This window comes from Pongo pygmaeus, chromosome 4 (genome assembly GCF_028885625.2).
Source record: "Pongo pygmaeus isolate AG05252 chromosome 4, NHGRI_mPonPyg2-v2.0_pri, whole genome shotgun sequence".
Lineage (NCBI taxonomy): Eukaryota > Metazoa > Chordata > Mammalia > Primates > Hominidae > Pongo > Pongo pygmaeus.
Genome location: NC_072377.2, coordinates 27,349,808 through 27,371,336, shown reverse-complemented (window position 1 = coordinate 27,371,336; position 21,529 = coordinate 27,349,808). Strand labels below are relative to the sequence as shown.

Here is a 21,529-nt window from a genome sequence, read left to right as displayed (position 1 = left end):
GGACCAGTTATAATCATCGTTGTCACATTTTTATTGCACACCTATCCAACTTTCTGCTGATAGCCTGCGCGCTTTCTCTGAACACACTTTGCTACACTTTCCGCACACAGAAAATATTGTAGAATTGACATCCTTCCCTCAGAAGCAGACCTCAACCAAAGCCTAAAGAAAAATAGAATACACATACTTCAGCCCACTTGCCCTTTGAGCAGGAGAAGTAGTAAATACATGTTTTATTCTGGCTTCTGGACTTTCTCAGTGGGATTAGGCTCCAAATGCTCAGTGATAACTTGACTGATAACAACCCTTTGTAGGCTACCTTCCTTTTTTGGGTACTATGACCTGATCTTTCTACCTGAGCTGACCTTCAAAGTGAACTATGTAGAATCAAGATGTAGTCTCAAGACCTGGTTCTGAGAAAGGCAAATCAGGACACTATGTTTTCCCAGGAATACCTTAATAAATTAATCAATGTCAACAACAATTAATCTCATATATAAATTGATCTGGTTTCATGGTCACACATAATGTTAGAAACGATTAATTAAAAGTAATATAGAATGGCCTTGCCTGTTTGCTTGTGGGCTGGATAGTCCATAAATGGGCAGATATACAGATATGTCCCTTTGGCACTTTTGATATTTCAGAGACTAAGCAGAGTTAATACAAACTCATGTTTTTATGTCTACTAATTTTCATTGGATTTTCACTATTTCTTTCTCTATATCATTCTATTAACTGATTCTGCAAAATTCTATTTAGGTCCAGGCCTTTAAGAAAGGTATAGAAAATTTAAGAAATTAAAATTTATTTTTCGAGTTTTACCAGTACTTGATTGCATAATCTAATCTTGTAATATTTTGTAACTTAGTATAAACACTGGCATATCTAAGGAACTGTAAAAGACTCTTTTATTTGCACACTGAAATTAAGCTTCCAATATCGGTGCAATAGTTTCATGGTTAGTTACTACCTGCCAATAATGTGTCCCAAACTAGAAATCATTTCAAGTGGAGAAGAAAAAAAGAAATAAATAGAAAAAGAGAGAGATAGAGAGAATGACACATCTGCACAAATAAATTTGAAACTATGTCAATTACTTGAAAAATCAATTTAATAGTAAGTCTGGTCTTGGTGTGTTTGGTAATTTAAGTTTAAATAACCATTTATACTATGCAGTTATATTTCTTTCATTTAACTAGTAGTATTATGTAATGGCTGGAGAAAAGCCTTAGGGTGCTGAAATCAGAAACAGTTTTAACTTAATAATTATATGATTGATAAAACCTGTTTGAGACAGAAAACTTAATTCTATGGTCAAAGGCAATATCACCGAGAAGCCCTATAGCACTTTCACAGTAGAACAATGGGAGATATGCAATTCTGCTTAAATTTATGTCACTAAACAGTTTATAATGAAATACACTGTCACAAGTTCCTTTTCTTCTTGAAATTAGTAAATAATAAAATAAGGATTTCAACTAGATGGCATAAATTGCCATTCAAACTGAATAATTCCTTTCAATCTGTATATATAAATAATCCACGCTTGACTTTTTGTAACAACTTGAAGTAAATCATGTGTATGTGTTTATAAAGATTTATAAGATATTTGTTTGATTGTGAAATTTACCAGTTTATAAGTTTTTAGTGGCAACATTTAAATTAGTCACTGGCTAATATGTTATACAAACATATTTTATATATGCATATACTAAAGCTAAGATACTCTGAATATTTTATTTACTTTTAAGAGTGTCATGCAGTTCCTTGATGTCATGAGATCTACTTAATGACATCAGAAGTGTATATTTTTTAAAATATTAAATGTGTACATATGTTTATAAGAGATTGCATTCTAGTTAACTCATTTTGATCATTCTATTCCATTCATTTTAATTAAAGTATTATATTTTATTTCCTATTGCCTTAAAATGTCATTTCCACAATTTAAAATATAATAACAAATTTGTTAAAATTTCTGATCAAAAGGATAATCACATTGTCAGTTTTGATTAATTGAAAGAATATGTACTCAAGAGTCATAGAAAACCAGGTTTGGATTCTAGAATCTTGTAATATGGATTCCAGAGTAGAAGAGTAGAAAAAAGGACTGGCTATTATGAAAACTTTCTCAGCCCCAATTATTGCTGTTGTTTGTTTGTTTGTTTAATATTACATAGAATAATGGTTAGGATAATCATGGATATTTAATCTAAGGCACTGAATATATCACACCAATATTACTCAATATATAAAATGTATTATTGCATTTTATTCATATAGTAATTTTTTTTTACCTAGTATTATTTACTTCCCTCATCCATGTACTAGTGAGTGATAGGAACACAAATAATAGTAGAAAAATGGTGTTCTGCTTGAAGTGTATAGTGTCCAGTACACAATGTATTAAACATACAAATGCCAATATAAAATTATGCCCAGCAGTTTATGGAAACATAAAGGAGGAAGTTCTTAATCCTGCTTGAGCTGGTAGGAGAAAGAGTTAAAGATAAGTTAATATTTGAGCCAAGTCTTGAGGGTGGAATTTGTGTTCTTCAGGTACGTTGAGTTAGAAGGTGGAATGGGCAGGGAGGAGAAGATTAAAATGAATAGAAAATTTTCTAGCAGAGGAAACAGCATATGGAGCAAAAATAAGACTGACATATTTAGCTACCTGATTCCGGAATGTGTGCAACAAAAAGATTTTATGCCATAAGGAGTCACATAAGCTGTCTTAGTCTGTTTTGTGTTGCTATAATGGAACACCTGAGGCTGGTAATTTATAGAGAAAAGAAGTTTATTTGGCTCACCATTCTGCAAGCTGTACAAGTCTCATAGATGGCACCAGTGCCTGCATCTGGTGAGGGTGTTAGGTTGCTTCCACTCAAGAAGGAAGGTGAAGGGGAGCCGGTGTGTGCAGAAATCACCTGAGAAGAGAGGAAGCAAGAGAGGAGGGGGTGCCAGGCTCTTTTTAGCAACAAGCTCTTGCAAGAACTACTGAAGCAAGAACTCATTCGCCCCCGAGGGAGGGCATTAATCTATTCATGAGGGTTCACCTTGACATAACCAACCTACCATTAGTCTCCACTTCCAACACTGGGATCAAATTTCAACATGAGATTTGGAAGGGACAAATATCCAAACCATAGTAGAAGCCCTCCGGAAAGAAAAAACAGTAGCACACCTATGGGTCACCCTCTCCCTGCTTGGAGTTAATCTAATTGAGGCACCAATGTTTCTCTACCTCAGCACCTTATAGACGTAGTATATATTAAGATTCCTGAGAAGTTATATTAAAATGCTCTTTAGCAGTGTACACCCAAATTTTTAGTTCACTTATTATAAATAAATTTGTAATTTATAGCTCTACGAATTTTAGCAGATTGAAATATGGAAAATACTCCTTCAGACTTTTCCTATTTGTGTGTCTGGTGAAGTACATACTCTAAAAAATCCAAACCAAAAGGACTTGTGGTGAGAACAATTTTCCACACATATTATAAAATTTCTTATGCTACTACAAAAACACACTCTTAGTTTGAAAGGAAAAAAAAAAAGAAGAAGAAGAAGCCACATCTGACTGATTCAGCCCACTCCATAAAGAAATGCAGAGTTGGTAGGGTGCAGTGGCTCATGCCTGTAATCCCAGCAGTTTGGGAGGCTCAGGTGGGTGGATCTCCTGAGGTCAGGAGTTCGAGACCAGCCTGACCAACATGGTGAAACCCCGTCTCTACCAAAAATACAAAAAATTAGCCGGGCTTGGTGGCGTGTACCTGTAATCCAGGCTACTTGGGAGGCTGAGGCAGGAGAATCACTTCAACCCAGGAGGCAGAGGTTGCAGTGAGCTGAGACTGCGCCACTGCACTCCAGCCTGGGAGACAGAGCCAGACTCCCTTTCAAAAAAGGAAATAAATGCAAAGGCAGGGCACGGTGACTCATCCGTGTAATCCCAGCATTTTGGGATGCTGACGCAGGCGGATCATGAGGTCAGGAGATCGAGACCATCCTGGCTAACACGGTGAAACCCCGTTTCTACTAAAAATATAAAAAATTACCCGGGCATGGTGGTGGGTGCTTGTAATCCCAGCTACCTGGGGTGCTGAGGCAGGAGAATGGCGTGAACCCAGGAGGCGGAGCTTGTAGTGAGCAGAGATTGCGCCACTGCACTCCAGCCTGGGCAACAGAGCAAGACTCCATCTCAGAAAAAAAAAAAAAAAAAAAAAAAAAGAAATGCAGAGTTGATGTGTCCCTTGAATCATTATTGAAGTTTCGTTTTAGGTAAGGTTGTTGACTTGTGTGAATATGCTTTGATAATTCAATATGTGTGGTTATATATCGTCTTACAATGTGGACTTAACTTTTGCCTATAAACTACCTGGAGGATTGAAAATTGTACATAAGAAAGCAACAGGATAAAATGTGTTTACATCAGTTTACATGCAAGACCCATTCGAAAAGTTTTATTGTTTATTGGTATTTAATACTCCTGGATTCCATATGATCTTAATTAAGTATGCTATGCACTGGCATTTTAAAAAACTTCTCTCCAGGGTGTTCTAATTTGCAGCAAGAATTGAAATCCATAAATTTACATAGGTCATTCTATTGAGCCCTCAAAAAAGTTTCATTAAATAAATTTCCATGCACCTATTATTATTATGGAAAAATTTATTGAATCCTGTAACCTCCTCTAACGGTTTTATGGAGTAGAAATACTTCACCTTTTCAAACTAAATGGTGTTAATTGTGTCAGAACTTTTTGCCTAAACAGACACAAATATATAAATAATGACTAAACTAGTCAGTAAAACTTTTTTTTTTTTTAGTGTTTATGTTTGGGTATTAGGGTCAGGATCAAGCATAACCATGACACACAGCATAAGAGCAAAGCAGAGTTTATCTGGAAAAAAAAAAGTAACAGAGAAAATCAATATAATGCTTTTAGTTCTTTAGTTTTCTCCATCTCACAGAAAGGAGTTCTTGGGCTAGGTGCACAGGGAACACTCTTGAAGAGAACCTCCACCCTAGGAGAGAGCAGCGGGTACCAGATCCTTTGATCTGTCTGGTTGAGATAAGGCCATAAGGATAAAATGAACATTCTTCCCTCTGATTTTGTCCTCTGGAGGAATCCATTTGCCAGTCATAAAAGGCAAGTAGAAATCAAATATCCTTTCAGGCTAATCCAGTTTAGTTCTGAGTCAATTCATTGCTAGTCTACCTTGAGGCATGGAATAGAGAAAAGCCATTATGGTTGTAGAGAAGAAAAAAAAATTAAATAAGAGTGTTTCCATTCTACTTATGGTAGAGTAGCTATTAGTAAGTTTGCCTTCTATCTTAAACACCTATTAAATCTAGACAACATAGATTGATAACAGATAGGATAACGGAAGAATAAAAGGTGAGTTTTCACATTTATTTCAGCTTTTTCCCTGGGTATGTTTTTCAAAGGTGCACAGGAAAATATAACGTGAGTTAAAAAAAATGGCTATAATGTTGCATGAATGAAAGACAGATTGGAAACCAAGGCAGCTATAACAGCTAAGTTTTGGAGACAGGATACGAGAAAAGTAGAAACTACATATACCAGTTTCCAATATCTGTGTAAAAATCTTTTAGTTGCCCTCAACTATACTTATTCAAGTCAAAAGTTTACATAGTTAGGAGAGAACGGATACTGGGAGACTGGGAATCAAATAACATATCAGAGGTTACACGATGCTGACAGTTCTTTAATGTATGAGCTCATTTTGGACAAATATAACTTAGAGAAGATTCTGAATTTAATTGAGACCCTGAAGAACACTAAGGAAAAGAACTAACAGAAATAAATCTGCCCTAATTGACCCCAAACCAAGTTTCAACAGGGTTAAAAACCAAGCTTCAACAGGGTTAAGGGGATTCAAGAGAATTAGTCTGCATACCGGAACAATTATCAAAGAAGACGCCATAACCAAAATCTCAGTAAGAAGTATCCACAATGTTCAGTAGATGGTAAAAAGCATGAGAGATGTTAAGAGATAAATCTATCAGGTGATACTCAGGAGGTAAAGTTGTCAATGGAAGTAGAACCTGAAAATGATCCAGATATTGGGGTAAGCACAAGAATTAACACTGGGGATTGATTAGTTAAATAGAGAAAACGGTTGACAAAAGGTATAAAAAAGCATGAGTTAGCAGCAGGCTATTGTAGTATTAGTGAACAGAAAATGGGATTCAAAAACTTGAGTACGATCCAAGAGGAGACATCCAACATGGAACAGAGGAAGAGAAAAAAATGAAAAGAAAGAAAGATTATAATAGAGATGTAGTGCATGGCAAACTAACAAACATAGAGTAAAAGAGGAGAGAGAAAAAATAAACAGAGCAATTTTATAAAATAAATAATGGAAAATAATTTTCAAAATCTTTTAAAAAGCCACCAAACTACCTATTCAAGAACATGAGTGAATAAACCACAAGAAGAAATGCAGAAGAAACTTACCCAGGAATATCACCACCAACTGCAGAGAATGAAATACAAATTGTAAATCTTAAAATCAGCCAATGAAAATTTTAAAAAGCATATTTTTATCAATATGAAAAAAACCTGACTTTTCCACAGAAAGTTTGTCTCAGCAGAAGACTTTAAAGTGCTGAAAGACAATAGAATTATTAACAAAAATTCTATATCCAGTGAAAATGTCCTTCAAAGTAAAGATGAAATAATAATATTTTCAGAAAAATGAAAGCTAAGACAGATTGTTTCCAAGTAGACCTTCAAAATGGAAAATGCATATATGAAATTAAAGCCAAAAAAGGCTAAGAAGAAATAAACATTACTGGAATGGTTTTTATATTTTATAATACTATAAATATAAAATGATTTTTATTATTTAAAGCAATATGAAATATACTGTCTTGCGTTTTTGGACATATGTAAACAAAATGCATAACTAAGATCATGAAAAAGCAGATAGAGAAAATTTAGTAAATTAATTACAATGATTTTTACATTGTTTTTGATCCTGTAAAAATACTGACTTGTCTCTAATAATAAAAATGTGTATTGTTGTTTCTAGCATATTAAGGCTACATTTTAAACTTCTAAGATAACCAGTAGATGTATAGTAATAAAAGATAAAACAAAAAAATATAGTCTAAGAGGAAAAATAAGATGACAAAAATATACGATGTACAAGATGCCAAGAAAGGAAGAATAAAGGAGCATATGAGACATAGAGCACAAAGAACAATATGGTAGATTTGAAGCCAACTATATCAGCAATTACATTAAACATAAATGATCTAAGCATTCCGATTAAAACATAAAGTTTCATAGGTTAAAAAGGTACCTTTTAGAAACACACACACATTAAATATAATAAATTATATATCAAGCCTAACACATCCAGAGTAACGCCCCATCTAAAATATGTAGAAATATGGGTAGACTCAGGACAATAGTGTAGGAGTAGGTACTATATAAAGCTCAAATCTAAAATTGATGACATTACCACCATAATGTTTTATTACGGTGCTTTTCTCCCCTGTAAGATAGAAGATGTGCTCTAATGGTGCACATTGCAGAAGTTTATTAGATACAATTTAAATTTTCTTCTTTGGCAGACTGTTCTCTACACGCAAAATAGTGATTTTCTAATCGTGCCCTTGCATTATTTTGCATAACGGAGTTCATATTCTATACGCAGGCTATAATGCTACTGAGAGAAGGTGGTATTTATATTGCCTTTAAGTCAGTGTTATCTATCAGGATTAGTCTGGAATTCCAAAATGTAAAACATCCAGTTGAAGACTTCAACTGTGAATGAATGACGAAAAACCAAACACTAATCTGGTCCAGTAGCCAAACTAGAGGTATAGTCAGTAAAATATAGGATGATGTAAAATACAGAATAATGAAGTTAGGCCAATGAGACTGGAAGAACTCTTGAGGTAGACTGGAGCCTTGTTCGTGTAAGTGCACTTCTGTTTTAAAAGCAAAAATTCCAGATTTGATATCCATCATTTGAGACCTAGTTCTTTGTAACCACGTCATTGCCTCATTTGATCTTCACAGAGACTCTGTGATAAAAACATTATTTCTTCCTTTGTTGAGTGAAAACTGAGATCTGTGAGATATGGAATAATTTGACTAGATTCATATAGACAGCGTGAGGTATCACTCCCCTGAAGGGTAAATTACAAAAGGAAGATCAGACATTTGTGCCCAGAAGATGCAATCTGACGTTCTTATATACAGCATGCTAGAAATAACAAAGGTGGCAGAGTAAAGAAGACCAGTGTTGAGTCACACCTGTGCCCTGCAAGCTGTGAGATTTGGGTGTTACATTTGACCATTTCTGAGACTAAGTTTCCTTATCTGTAGGGTGAGAAAATTTATGCATGCTTTGTATGTTATTGTGGGTATCCAAGTAGTTAACTTTAGAGGGTACCTACTGTAGTAACCATTGTAGTTAGGTTTCATAAAATGATAGCTTTTATTGTTAAAAAATAACACCAATTATACTTTAAACAAAACAAAAAAAAAACACTAGTATAGTCTAATTTTTCTCATTGTGTTTTGATATTTTAAGACCTGAAATTAATACGAAGGTACTAAGGTATTAAATTTCATACAAAATAGCTGAAACTATAAAACCAAGTGTTGACTAATATTATATTTCTTTTTAAGATGTGTTTGTAATAGTTGTTACTTTAGCTTTGCCTGTTAAATTATTCCGCTGTATAGATAAGTTATATTTTACAAATAATGAGATAATTGCAGACAGCCCATCTTTTAGAAAAAAAAATTAGATACATACAATAACCAATTGACTAATTTACAAATTAGAAAGCCCCCTTTATGAGTCCCACTATATGCCAAGCAGGTAATATATGTGCTGGTAATGTCACAATGTGTAAATGAGAAAATATTACAGTCTCCAAGGAATTTACAGTCTGATGGAGGAAGATGGACTTGTCATCAACAACAAACACAAAAGAGGCAGAATGAAATATAAGCCCAGTAGAAATATCTAAAGAGTAGTGGAAAAATAAGAGACACCTCCATGCCTCCAGGGAGAAGGTGGCATTTACATTGCCTTCAGGGATTAAAAAAAAATACAGATAACAGGACTCTTCTGGTAGAAATTTTATGTGAGTGCATTAAGGTGTTGGGGGAAAAAAAACAAAAACAAGAAAACCAGGATATTTAGGGAAGCGTGAGCAATTCCATTTCCCATGAACACCGCATATTGAGATTGAAATTACTGGAATCTGAAACCTTCTGGGACCTCCAGATATCACGTACTTACTGTCTCCTGAGCATAACCAGGGGCTGGAACTGTAAATCTATTAGGTTAACTCACTGGCCTGTGGTTGTTTTCTGATCTATATGTATGTTTCTGATCTATATGTATGTTGAGATTTGGGTGTTACATATTTGGGTCTCACATGTGTCAATTACGGGAGCTATTGAAATCCCAAAGTCTGGGCTTTACCCCAGAACAATTCAATCAGAATCTCTGGATAGCAGCCTAGGTTCAGATGATACTGTGTGACCAGGCCTGATAACCTCTGACCTCCTTACTTCAGCCTGAGATGTATGCTAATATGCTAAGTAGACAGACAATAGGTAAGAGTCAAAAGCCTGTCCTTTTAGTTGGTTTAGAAAGAAAACTTCTCAAGGTCACTTTCTCTCTGCGGGACATAAAATGTACCTTTGGTGTCTTTAGAGAAGAAACTCAGTCTTTCTTGTCTGGTGTTTCAGTGCTTCCAGCAAAGTACTGTGTTCATGGAGTTATTCTTTATAGCTTTACTTACTTATGGAGATGATGTTACAGTCATGTTTAACTCAGAGCTTTCCATTTTTCAATCGTTTCCTGGCTGTATACCAAAGAATATATATATATGATATATAACATATCTTATATAATTATATTTATATATAAATATATTTGAAGTTTATATATGTATAAAAAGCTAAATATATTTAGTACAATGTGTACAATTTATAAAATACTAAAATGATGTAGTGTCTTGATATAGTACATATGTTGTGAAAACAGAGTGAAAAGTTGGCAATGGTTAAATAAATACAAATTCAACGATATTATAATTTGTTTTTGAATTCAAAAAGAAAAAAATGAAGGACTGAAAATAGAAATTGGATTTTATTATTAAAAGAGTTTGGCAAAAAAAAAAAGGAGCAGCATTAGCAGAAAGTTTTGCAAGGTATTTATCTGAAAGGTATGGATGGCTCCTTATGAAGTCTTATTAGCAATTGCTGTTAACTAATCAAAACATCGCACACACAGAGATAAGTATGAACTTATTTATTGTGAAATTCATTTTTCTTCTCTCACTGCTTTATAATTTCTGCTATTTGCATAATCAGGCTCCTCTTTTGAAGCTTTGAAATGCTGTTAACTCATAAAGACCTTTAAGAAGCAATGTTTTAGAATTTGAATTGTTAATTCAAATATTCAATTTTGATATATTTCAATATTGAAGTCTCTCAATTTATACTTTTCTTTTTAAATTTGGTGGAGGAAATGTAATTTTTAAAATTACTGTTGCTGTTGTTGCTCTTCTCATTTATTAATGAACTAATAATCTAAACATAAACCTGGATCAGTCTGAAAATTGAACAGACATGTAATTTCACTCCTTTCTGATAAGCAAATAAAAACAATCCAAAAAAGAAGGAACTACCAGGGAAGGAAAAGATAGCTACATTTTGGAAGCTTGAAAGCACATTAAAAAAAAAAAAAAAAAAGGATTTTACCAAGAATATCAGATCTTAAATTTTTAGTTAAAAAAGCTTGATAACCTGGCCACTATCCCAGTGTTCTATGACTTTTGAAAAATGGAAGATGGTGTGTGATATAAATGGAGTATTCAATAGGATGCTAGTAGTGTGTTAATAAAAAATAGTAGTGTATTCATCTGAATTTGAATACATGCACATTCATTACGTTATTATTCTTTAAACTGTATGTATTTTATACCCTATGTCTGAAACATTTTAAAACAAACAATAAATAGAAATAAACATGAAGTATGAAGTACAATTTGTGCTTTTCATTCTATGTATTTCCTCAATTTTAAAAGAACTGTTCATTTTTCTAATTATCCTTTATTCGATCATTATTCTTTCAGTCATTTTTTCCTAACAGATGATGTAAAGACTGTATGTGATGACACAGGTGAATTCAAGGAGGGAGTTAGTAAACATTTGGGAAATTTTGTGAGAGCAGAGTGTTTACAGATGGTGAGGTAATCCATTGGGATGAGAATGCACAAGAATGAGGCAATTGACTTGGAAGGCCCAAGTAGGTGAGCAAGAGGGCTCTACTAGTTTCATCACAAAAGCTCAAACTAGATAAAAATGTAAATACAAGGTTAAGAAGCCAGTTCCTATTAACTAGATTAGATTAAATAAAATAAGGCACAGTGATAAAGAATTATGTCTTTTGATAACAATGAGTCTTCTTGAATGTTAGACTGTTATATGGGTAAGAACACCTGCATCTGTATGAATAGCAAAGATGACCATAGACTTTATGTAACACAATAGTAGGTGCTAAGACATTATGTCCCAGACCACTCTAATATGAAGTGGTATAAACTTACTCCCTATATAACAGAAAGAGTAGAACTCATAGTTGTTTGTGTACTTCCTGTCTTGAGCATTTCTTAGGGAAGGAAGGTAAAGCTGTAAAAAAATTAAAAAAAATTATGCAAAGAATCAGGAGGTGGATTTGACATACCAACTAGTAAATGTAATACAAAGCCACTACTTTTAAATCAGCAAGGTATTGTTACCAAAAAATACTGGTGGAACATTTTTTTTTCCATTATTGAAGCATGTGTCTCAAGAAAGAGAGAAGGTGGTCCAGTCTAGTTCCTTATAAATATGCTGATAATATATATCCTGGTTAATATATCAGTGTAATTTGCTTATTTACAGAACACATTTACCAAGATATACCCAGTTGTTAAAGATTGTTTGTGGTAAATATAACTGAAAACTGTGTCATCTAACAATGTAGAACAAAAATGTTTTGTGAACTAAATGGTCTGTTCTTGTGAATAATATACTCTGACATATTAGGTGGGGGCTTCATATGTTTAAATCTGGTCCAGGCAACTCTGATGTGGTAACAAGTGACTTGGCCCTAGACTTCTCCTAGATTTGACTGTGCCTGTGGCTACCTGTCTTATTGAAATAATCCATAATGCTTGAGAATGGGTAAGATCACTGATTAGTGTCAGTCTAATTTTAAAATTCAGTTTTTCATTTTTCTCAAGGAGAATACAATATAATCCAGCAAGTATGAGAATTTGACATATAAAAAGGTTTTATTTTAATTAAAAATTAAGAATGGACACTTATTTGAAAAGATAACTGAAGAGGCCAATAGAAAGTTACTAGGGAGTGAAATTTAATGAAAGTAACGACCAAAAAAAAATAATTAAAGAGTAAAATCCTTAGGGAAATATGAATTATAGCCTGTAGGTAATATAATATTAAATATCTATTTAAAATATTCCCAATGCAATGCAGGTATCATATTCTGAATATATTCTTCATAAAAATTTAAAACAGAAACATTGAAAATATTACAGAATAATAATTGTGTACTTTACATATGTTAATAATGGATACATGTCAACCTTGAAGAAATAAAATGTCCATGGATACTAAACAGAATCGGATATTTAGCAGCCCTTAAAACAATATATCAGTTAACTCGAGGAGATTTATACATTATATTGTTAAGTAGAAAGCAATATGCACAGAAAATAATGAAATATGCTTTTTTTAATTAAAAAACTAAAGATAAATATAAGCAGCAGGTAGATCAATAGATAGATACATTTTTAATATGACAATCTAGGGTACAGAAAATTACAAGAGAGGCTGCTAATTTCTGTCCCTGCATTGGAAGAATGGAGTGGTAAATAAAAGAGGAATAAAAATGGGGAAAGTAAAAAAATATATATAGTGTTAAAAAAAGCATTCATGATAAAAGCAATCTGCAATATGATCCCATTTATTGAAAATTAATTATGTGAATGGTTTAACTGCATGCTAAAATTATGGTAATAGAAATTGTGTGTTTTCAAATGATTTCACTTTGTTTTTCTGATTGTATTCTGTGTTTTTTGACTTTTCAGATAAGCACATGGCATTCCTGAATAAGAATATAATGAAGTTATTTTAATTAAAAAAAAAAAACAGGTGACTATGTGTTTTTACGTTTTCATAACATACTAATCACAAAATGTACCATTTAATAGTTGACCCCTTTGTGCTTTGCCATGTGCTTAGAGGATACAAAGTTGAATAAAACTAATTTAGATTTTAAAACATATTTTTCCTTAATGTAGAAACGTTTGTTATTACATATTTTTTAGAATACTTATCTAACATGCTCTGGAAAAGCACTTTAAATTATTTCCAAAAATCTTACCTATGAACCTAAACATTTTTTAAAATGTGCTTTATACATATAGATCTTTTATAATTTGTCATATCTTTTATAAACAATTTTTGGCAAATTATTTATAAATTTGCTTGTTTTTGTAATCTAATTTCTTACTAAAATTTCCAGTGTTTTATATTAAAAAATCTTTTTAGCAAGGACAAACATTTTAGATATATATATCTATATAATATAGAAACTTTGAGGATGAGACTTTTTTCTAGGGTATATACAATATTCCATTTACTTTTGGCCATCAGTGTCTTAGTTGTGATACACTTTGCTGCCAATTGGACAATTGAAGTCAGCTTTATAGGGTAGTGGTTAACAGGATTGGCAGTGAACTTAAATAGGACTGGTTTCTATTCCTGATTGTATCAACTGCCTAGCTAAGTGGATTTTGACAAATAATCTTACTGAACATCGGTGTTGTTATACCCCATCAAGAAGAAACAAAATCTACCTTGTAGAGCTGTTTTAAGAAATGACATGTATAGAAGGCTAACAGTTATTAATGTAAGTATACAATACATTAAAACCATTGCTATTATTATTATTAGTGCTATTATTATTATTAGTGGTGGCAGCGGCATTAGTTGTAGTCATGGTAGGGTAATAATAGTAATGATGAGAGTTGTATACAGGAGATAAGCATAACTATAAGCAGAATTTTAAAAACTAGGGGGTCACTGTTATAAGCCATCCACGTCCCGCATAGTTTATGCACATCCAAGTATAGACTTCAAGGATGTTTTGAGCTTACGGAACTTTCATCTTCAAGATAAGGCCTGGAATTCATTGAAGCTCCCTGAACAATGAAAAAAAAAAAAAAGAGAAGGTGAGAACAGAAACTCCGATGCCAAAGTGCTGCTGTTGCTGCATTATTGGGATACAGATCACCCCATCAATCACGATTCCAACATCCCAGATTCTGTCCCTGCTCCATGTTTTATGGCTACAAATACGATATATAGCCCCCTTTTCTTTATCTTTTCATTAAAAAATTATTACATACTCATGCAATCACAGAGTGATAGCAAAACCAGAGAGTATGTAAGAGTGTGATTTTGATAACGGGTTTCAGGAAAAACCTAAGTAAGCAGAGAAAGGAGATCTCAGAGAGATGAAAAACATTAAAAAAAAAAAAGAAGAAGAAAAAGAAGTGTCAATGGCAGGGCCTAAAGGAAGGAGGAATAGCTGGCATCAGATCACAGAAAGAAAGACTTAATTGTAGAGGTCATAATAGCAAAATTAGAATTTTTGGAAAAACATACTTTGGAAGTCATACTGGTTTTGCTAATTGAAAGTCTGGGTATTAAGGTCAGGAACAAGCATAAGCATGACACACAGCATAAGTGCAAAGCAAAGTTTATCTGGAAAAAAAATGTAACAGAGAAAATCAATATAATGCTTTTAGTTCCTTAGTTTTCTCCATCTCACAGAAAGGAGTGCTTGGGCTAGGTACACAGGGAACGCTCTTGAAGAGAATCTCCACACTAGAAGAAAGCAGTAGGTACCAGATCCTTTGATCTGTCTTGTTGGGATAAGGCCATAAGGATAAAATGAACATTCTTCCCTCTGATTTTGTCCTCTGGAAGAATCTATTTGCCAGTCATAAAAGGCAAGTAGAAATCGAATAGCCTCTAAGGCTAATCCAGTTTAGTTCTGAGTCAATTCATTGCTAGTCCACCTTGAGGCACGGAATAGAGAAAAGTCATTATGGTTATTCAGAAGAAAAAGAATAATTTTCTTTTCTCAATAAAGTGTGGCCATAGGATTGCAAACTGGAATGGAGAGGAGGAAATGATTATTGGGAATGCGAAAGTCAAGGCAAGGAAGGAGTGGGTGTATTATTGGGATCATGTAAGTGGCTACTAAATTTCTTAAGAATGAGGATCATCATTATTATAAACCAAAATAATAAAACATAATAAAAATAATAATAAGATACTAACACAGCTATTCAGTTTCAATGAATGAGGAGTAATGATTTGGTCTTCAAGTGATTTTGACAAGTAGAGTTAAACAAGAAATAAGCTGATGGCAAGCATGGAGAAAAAGGTGAAGAAAAGTGGCCCAGTAATGACAAGGCAGAAGATCATCTATCTCAACTCCAGGCACTGTTGTACATGCCTGTAAGAGTAATATCATTTTTCTTGTGAGAAATCAAAAATAAAAAAAGAATCTTCAGACAATAGCCAGCTTTCAGTTACAGCAGGTAGCTGCAGAGAATGTTCAAAGAAAAGTTGAAGGACTCAAAGGATTTTGTGGTGTCACACTGAGATCCATCAATGGGCATAATTGGACTGAAGGGATTCCACTAAGACCTGAGGGTATTTCAAGCCAGAGAGTAATTAGAATCATGGTCATGGTAGATGACCAGAGAAGCTTAAACTTCTGAGAAGGCCTGATAAACAATCAAATGTGAACAATGATGGGACTGATATCAATGGCTTGCTAGAGAGAAAAGAAGGGAATTTACAATTTTTGCTTGATTCTTAGTATAGCTTAATCTTCAGGTCATAGGAGCAAGCCCTTGGTGCTGAGGTCTGGAAAGGGATATATATAGTAGTGACATGCAAGAGCTATTGTGCAAAGTATTTCAGTTTTAGTTAGGAAGGTGTGAATGTCTATTACCAAGAGCAAAGAGTGGTCTTAAATTTCAGGGTGTTCCTATGAGTGGTCTCATAGCACAGGGAGATTCTGTCTCAAGATTTTCCTGGTACAATACCATAAATATGTCTTTATGGGCCTGTCTGAAGACTAAAGGACTTACAGCTGTAAGCTTAAAAACTCGCTTGACTATAAAGTTTATTTTCTATTTCAGTACAAGATAAACTGGCATTGTGTCTATTTTTTTCAATTTTTCTTTCTCAACAATTTGCAAAATTACCATTATGCAAAGGAATATATTTATCATAATAAAATGCAAAAAAATGAAATTTTGTATGTGGCAGAGATCTATCCATTTTTTTGAACAGCATTAAATAGATGGAGTCCTTAAGTATGACAACGCATTATGTTCAAAGAAGAAGAAAAGAAAAATATCCATATAATTTCTTTCCACAATAAGGTAATATGTTAAATATACCAAATAATTAAGAAAAAATAAATTCAAACTAATCTTGGAAACAGTACTTCAAATAATATTTTACATTTACTGTTAATAATTTTTTATGTCTAAAGACATAAAAGGAGGGCATATACTCTGCTAATGTAAATAATGACTAATACTTTTGTACAAAATGTTTGCTAAATATTCATACACATTACTGCAAGTATGAAAAGCTGTTTTCATGTGATACAGAATGCTACTCACATTTGAAAACTTACAAGTAGCTATACACATAATATAAAATAATTTTTGACAATTCCAAGGTTTAAGTCCTTTGTTTTCAAAATGCTGGTTCCATACCAAACAAGAGAAAGGTAGAAGACCTTTCATTTGGCAACCCCCCCTTTTTTTTTTCCTTTTTTTTCTCAGAGTAGTAAAAATAACTTCAAATCAGGATTTAGACTGCTCTGTTGAATTGTGGATTTCACACAAAACAGCCTTTTCCCACAGTTGGATTTCAGCGGGAAATAAAATGTATGCAACATTAGGGATTTAAAGCTTTTATTTGTGAATGTCTACCTTAAACTATGATATTAAACTATGATAAAATATTTTCTTTGGTTTCTTTTTTCCACTTTACATACTTTACTTTATCTCAGTATTAATAAAGAGGCGCCTATAATATGTAGCTTTATTTAAAGGAGCAAGTAGACCCAGAAGACATAAGTCTAAAGGAGCCTGTGAATTTTAAATTGTCTTTGCCTCAAGAAAACAGTCTTAGCCTCCATGAAGAATTCACCAAGCTGTCTTAACCACTTGAATCTATCTAGCTCTGGGAATACGCATAAGGCTTTATTTCTTCCTTCTTTTTCTTTATTTATAGATGAACAAAATGAAATTCCCTTTTTTTGTCCACCTCCTACACTTCAAACACACAAGTATTTAAAAGCCATTCACTCCATGTTCAATCACCACGTTTTAGTAGTGTCACATTTTATTTGGGGATATGTAAAATTGTGGTTTTTTAAAAACATTTGTTTTCCTTTTAAAGAAACGAATTTCCATAATGCACAAGCCTCCGATGGGCACCTCTATTATCTACATTTCATGGATAAGCTTTACCATTGGGGGAAAAAAAGAAGTTGAATTTTTTTCTTTTTTGTATTGTCAGTTTTCCTTTGAAGCATCAAATAGGATATTGATTTTTTTTGCACTTAAGCTATTTACTTACTGTGACTTAACGAGCCGTTATAAAGTGAGCCATATCCCCACCGTGCATTTCATACAACTATTACTAGAACTTCTTTTCGGAAGGATTTATCTACTAATCAATACCTTTCTTATTGTGCCATTTCCAGAAGTACTAAACAGACTTCTTTCTGAAGCAGGGTTTGACTTTAGCTTTGGTTCACCCTCTCTATGAGTTGTACAATGTACAACAGGGACTCTAACAGGTGGATCATGTAGTTTTTGTGATGTGGCTATGGTCACCATTATTTTTGGTTACTTCCAGGGAAGATGAAACTCATTCAATCGCATTATCTGGTAAAAAGCAAAGTCTTTCTAGAAATTTAAAATTATTCTTAAAACCATTATCTTTACTGGAAACAGATACGTCAATCATTAATTTTTAGATGTTTAACAATGTCTCTAAAAGACTATTTTAGATTATAAACTCATAGAGGCACAGGTAAAAAATTCATCGTTATCAATGATATATATTGTCTGTATTTTTTTCTCCTCTTTTTCTTAAACTTGACATTTTGACACTGAATTGAAATAGGTAGTAGTAAATTCTGCAGGAACCATACACACAATTTCTTTTGAGCAACAGCGCTCTCCCTGTGATATATATTTTCTACAGATGATTTACAGGTTACAGACATGCTGTGACCTTTCTCTCCCAATTGCAAACAGATTAAGGAGAGCTGATTAACCGAGACTAAAAACACTGGGTCGTTTTCTCTTATGGGGGTCTTTGACAAAGCCCTCCTTTCTGAGTCCTCCCACTTCATTCACTTGCAAATCATTGTGCCCAAACAAGTCCTCACTCCCCCAAGCCCAAACCTGGCGCCCTGCAGCGCCATCAGCGGCAATATCTTCCTATTTGAGGGACGTCTCTTATTAATCAGAAACGCTGAATGGAAACCAATCAGATAGAGAGTTCCTTTGGCTTCAGCTTCCTGCCTGTCTGAGTTAAAAGTGATGCTCGAAGAGAAAGCCACACTGAGATGCATGAAGATTCAGCTGTGAAGATACTATAAAAAGAGAAGAGAAGGACCGAGACAGAAGCGACAACGGAATTGTCAGTGCGGAGTAGGGCTAAACTCAGTTCCATTGTTAAGCAAGGTAAGTGTTATTTACTTTGCTTGACAATGTAAGCTATTCAGTTTTTGCTTTCTTATAACGAAGTAGTACAAATATTGCTTTTCTCCTAGTTGCTATATTTTGCTCGCTCTCTCTCTCTCAACACTTGGAAGCACATAAGAATACATTTTAGTAGTATTTGAATAAAATGTTTACATGCTCAGTGACAAAACTTGCAACATTTGCTTCTTATTTTACTTTTACAAAGCTGATACCTACTCAAGCTCTTTTTATAGTCCTCATATTTGCATATGAAATATTGTTGTAAAAATAAAACTAAACTTAAAATTGTATCAGTTTATTGTGGTAGCTTTCAATTACTCACATATTCATGTGTTCATGTATATGATTATTATATTAATTTGAAATGGACTCCTGGTCTTCTCATAACTTTTGTTTAAATCACTTGAGTCAAAACTGTCAAAAATAAGGGCATCTTTATTAATAATTGAATAAGAAATGCTTTCTTTATTTTCAATATTATAAACGAAACTATATATGAATAGTAAAAATGCCACAGATGCATATTGGAGGTCAGGATTAAGGTGATCACTGTACCTGGTAAAAGAGGTTTCTTCACATATTTGTGCTTCCCACTCAGGTCAACACTCTGAATGTATACATCTGTTAGCTGTAATTGCTTTCTATTATTGTAGGCAAATATGTCGTAGTGTAATGATGACTAGATGAAAGCCACGAGAAAGGGAGAGTGTTTCTAAGCAAGCCAAAATTGGCATTTAAAAAATTTGAAGTGATGTGGCAAATGCATTGATTTGGTGGAGCATTGTTTTATTGTGTTTTCCATCGCATGCTCAAGATCACCATTCACATCAAATAAATTGCAGGTATGCTCGTCTCAATAAAGGCTTGGATTTTAGCTATAAGGTCATCAAAATTCTTTAGTATTGACAGTTAGAGACTGTTACCAGGGTGAAATTCTCATAACCTGTTTTAAATAACAAAGGTGTAATAAAAAGAAAGTTATTAACTGTAGTAGATAAGTTTACATTTATTTGTGTCATCAACTTTTGATGAAGATATAATGGACTACAGATTTGAGGAGAAATTGGTGGTCTTCTCTGGAGATGTGTTGTCATTTTATATTTTGTATTATAGATAGATGAGATTCCTAATAGTGATTTTTTTCACAAGGTTTCTAAATCTTTGTAGCATAAAGAATGAATGACTTTGTGACATCCAAAAAAGTGATAACTTTTGCATGACAGAAGGGAATCTTCCTTCGACTCCCTTTGTTTTATCTATGAGTTTAGAAGAGTTACCCATCTTCAGGCACAGCCGTTAAGAATGAATTTGATTATTCAAGATTCTCAGTTTTGTAAAAAACCTCCTCCTACATTCTGCAGAAGAAAAATCCTATTTTTCACGTTCAGACACTACATCATTGCCTAGGCAATGCTATGTCAATTGTGAAATACATTTTTGCAACTATAAAACTGGCTAATCCAGGTTTGAAACATAGATCTTTTGAAAGATAAGGAAAATGAAATAACATGCTATTACAGCACATAGCACCAAAGAACTTGAACATAACATAAATAGCATGTGTTTGTAGTCTTGTCACCAAATATGTTATAGGTTTGACTAAAGTTTTTCCAAATGAGGAGTAGATAAATAATTATATGCACTTAATAGATATATGCCGACATGTTGAAATACCAACATCTCTATATGTGTTTTGAAGAAAATGAAAAAAAAAGTAAGATAAGTACATATTATGAGCAAATCCAATTCTGGAAATAAATAGAAAAAATGATTTAGAGAAAGCAGAGAGTGCTATGAATTTAAGTATAATTCACTAAAGTCAGACAGATTTGGTAGTACTAATAAAAACAATAGTCCTATGAGATAATAATTTTTCTAGGGTAAAAAATATTATTTTTCTTTTATTACAGTATTTGATAGTTTTAAAAATTTGAAATGGTTTACATAACTATGCTACTGTTATTGCATTCATTGCATAAAGGAAATAAAAATGTCTCATACCACTGCCTGTGTGTAAGAAGAGTACAATATCAAAGTTGATCTTGAAATTATTCTTTTAAATGTTGTGTTGCTCAACTTGATAAATTGTGTGTTGAATCAGAAGCTCATCTGAATGTCGCCTTACATGGAGGGATTTGTTCTGGTGTTTTCCTGTAACCCCTATACATGCCAAGCTTAGCCAATGCAGTGTCCCGTCCATGGTACATTCACCAAGTAAGATTTTTAAAGCAAAGTTAATTAGATTGTTTTTATTCTACTGGCTTAGCTCTATTTAGGCATCAATAGTGATATGAGGCAGATGCTCCTTCCCCACAATATTTCTACAGTATATGGGTGTAGTTAATAAGAATGCTTTAGAGAGTGCTTACAAATTATATAATATAAAATATGCAATTAATGTGGCAACATGTAATATGGAAGAAAGTATAAATTAAGGTGAAAGTTAATTTTAAAAATATGTGTGAATGTCTCATGAATAAACATTGGCTGTAACTTGTTCTCCATGAAAGCAAACAGTCTAGCTAAATAATTATTTAATATTAATGCAGATGCTTCAATATAATTTATCATTAATTTGCTATATTCTTTAAGACTAATTTTGCTCACTCAAAGGCACATTTAAATATGATGT

The 21,529-nt window shown here is 33.2% G+C and overlaps 1 protein-coding gene across 1 annotated transcript in view; it reads left to right on the top strand.

Moving 5' to 3' along the window:
* The first annotated feature begins 18,701 nt into the window (after positions 1 to 18,701).
* The window catches only part of CDH9 (cadherin 9), a 162,736-nt gene continuing 159,908 nt past the window's right edge, over positions 18,702 to 21,529 (top strand). The window contains exon 1 of the mRNA XM_054489383.2: positions 18,702 to 18,876. The gene's annotated coding sequence lies outside the window, so the exon portion shown is untranslated. The remainder of the gene's footprint in view (positions 18,877 to 21,529) is intronic.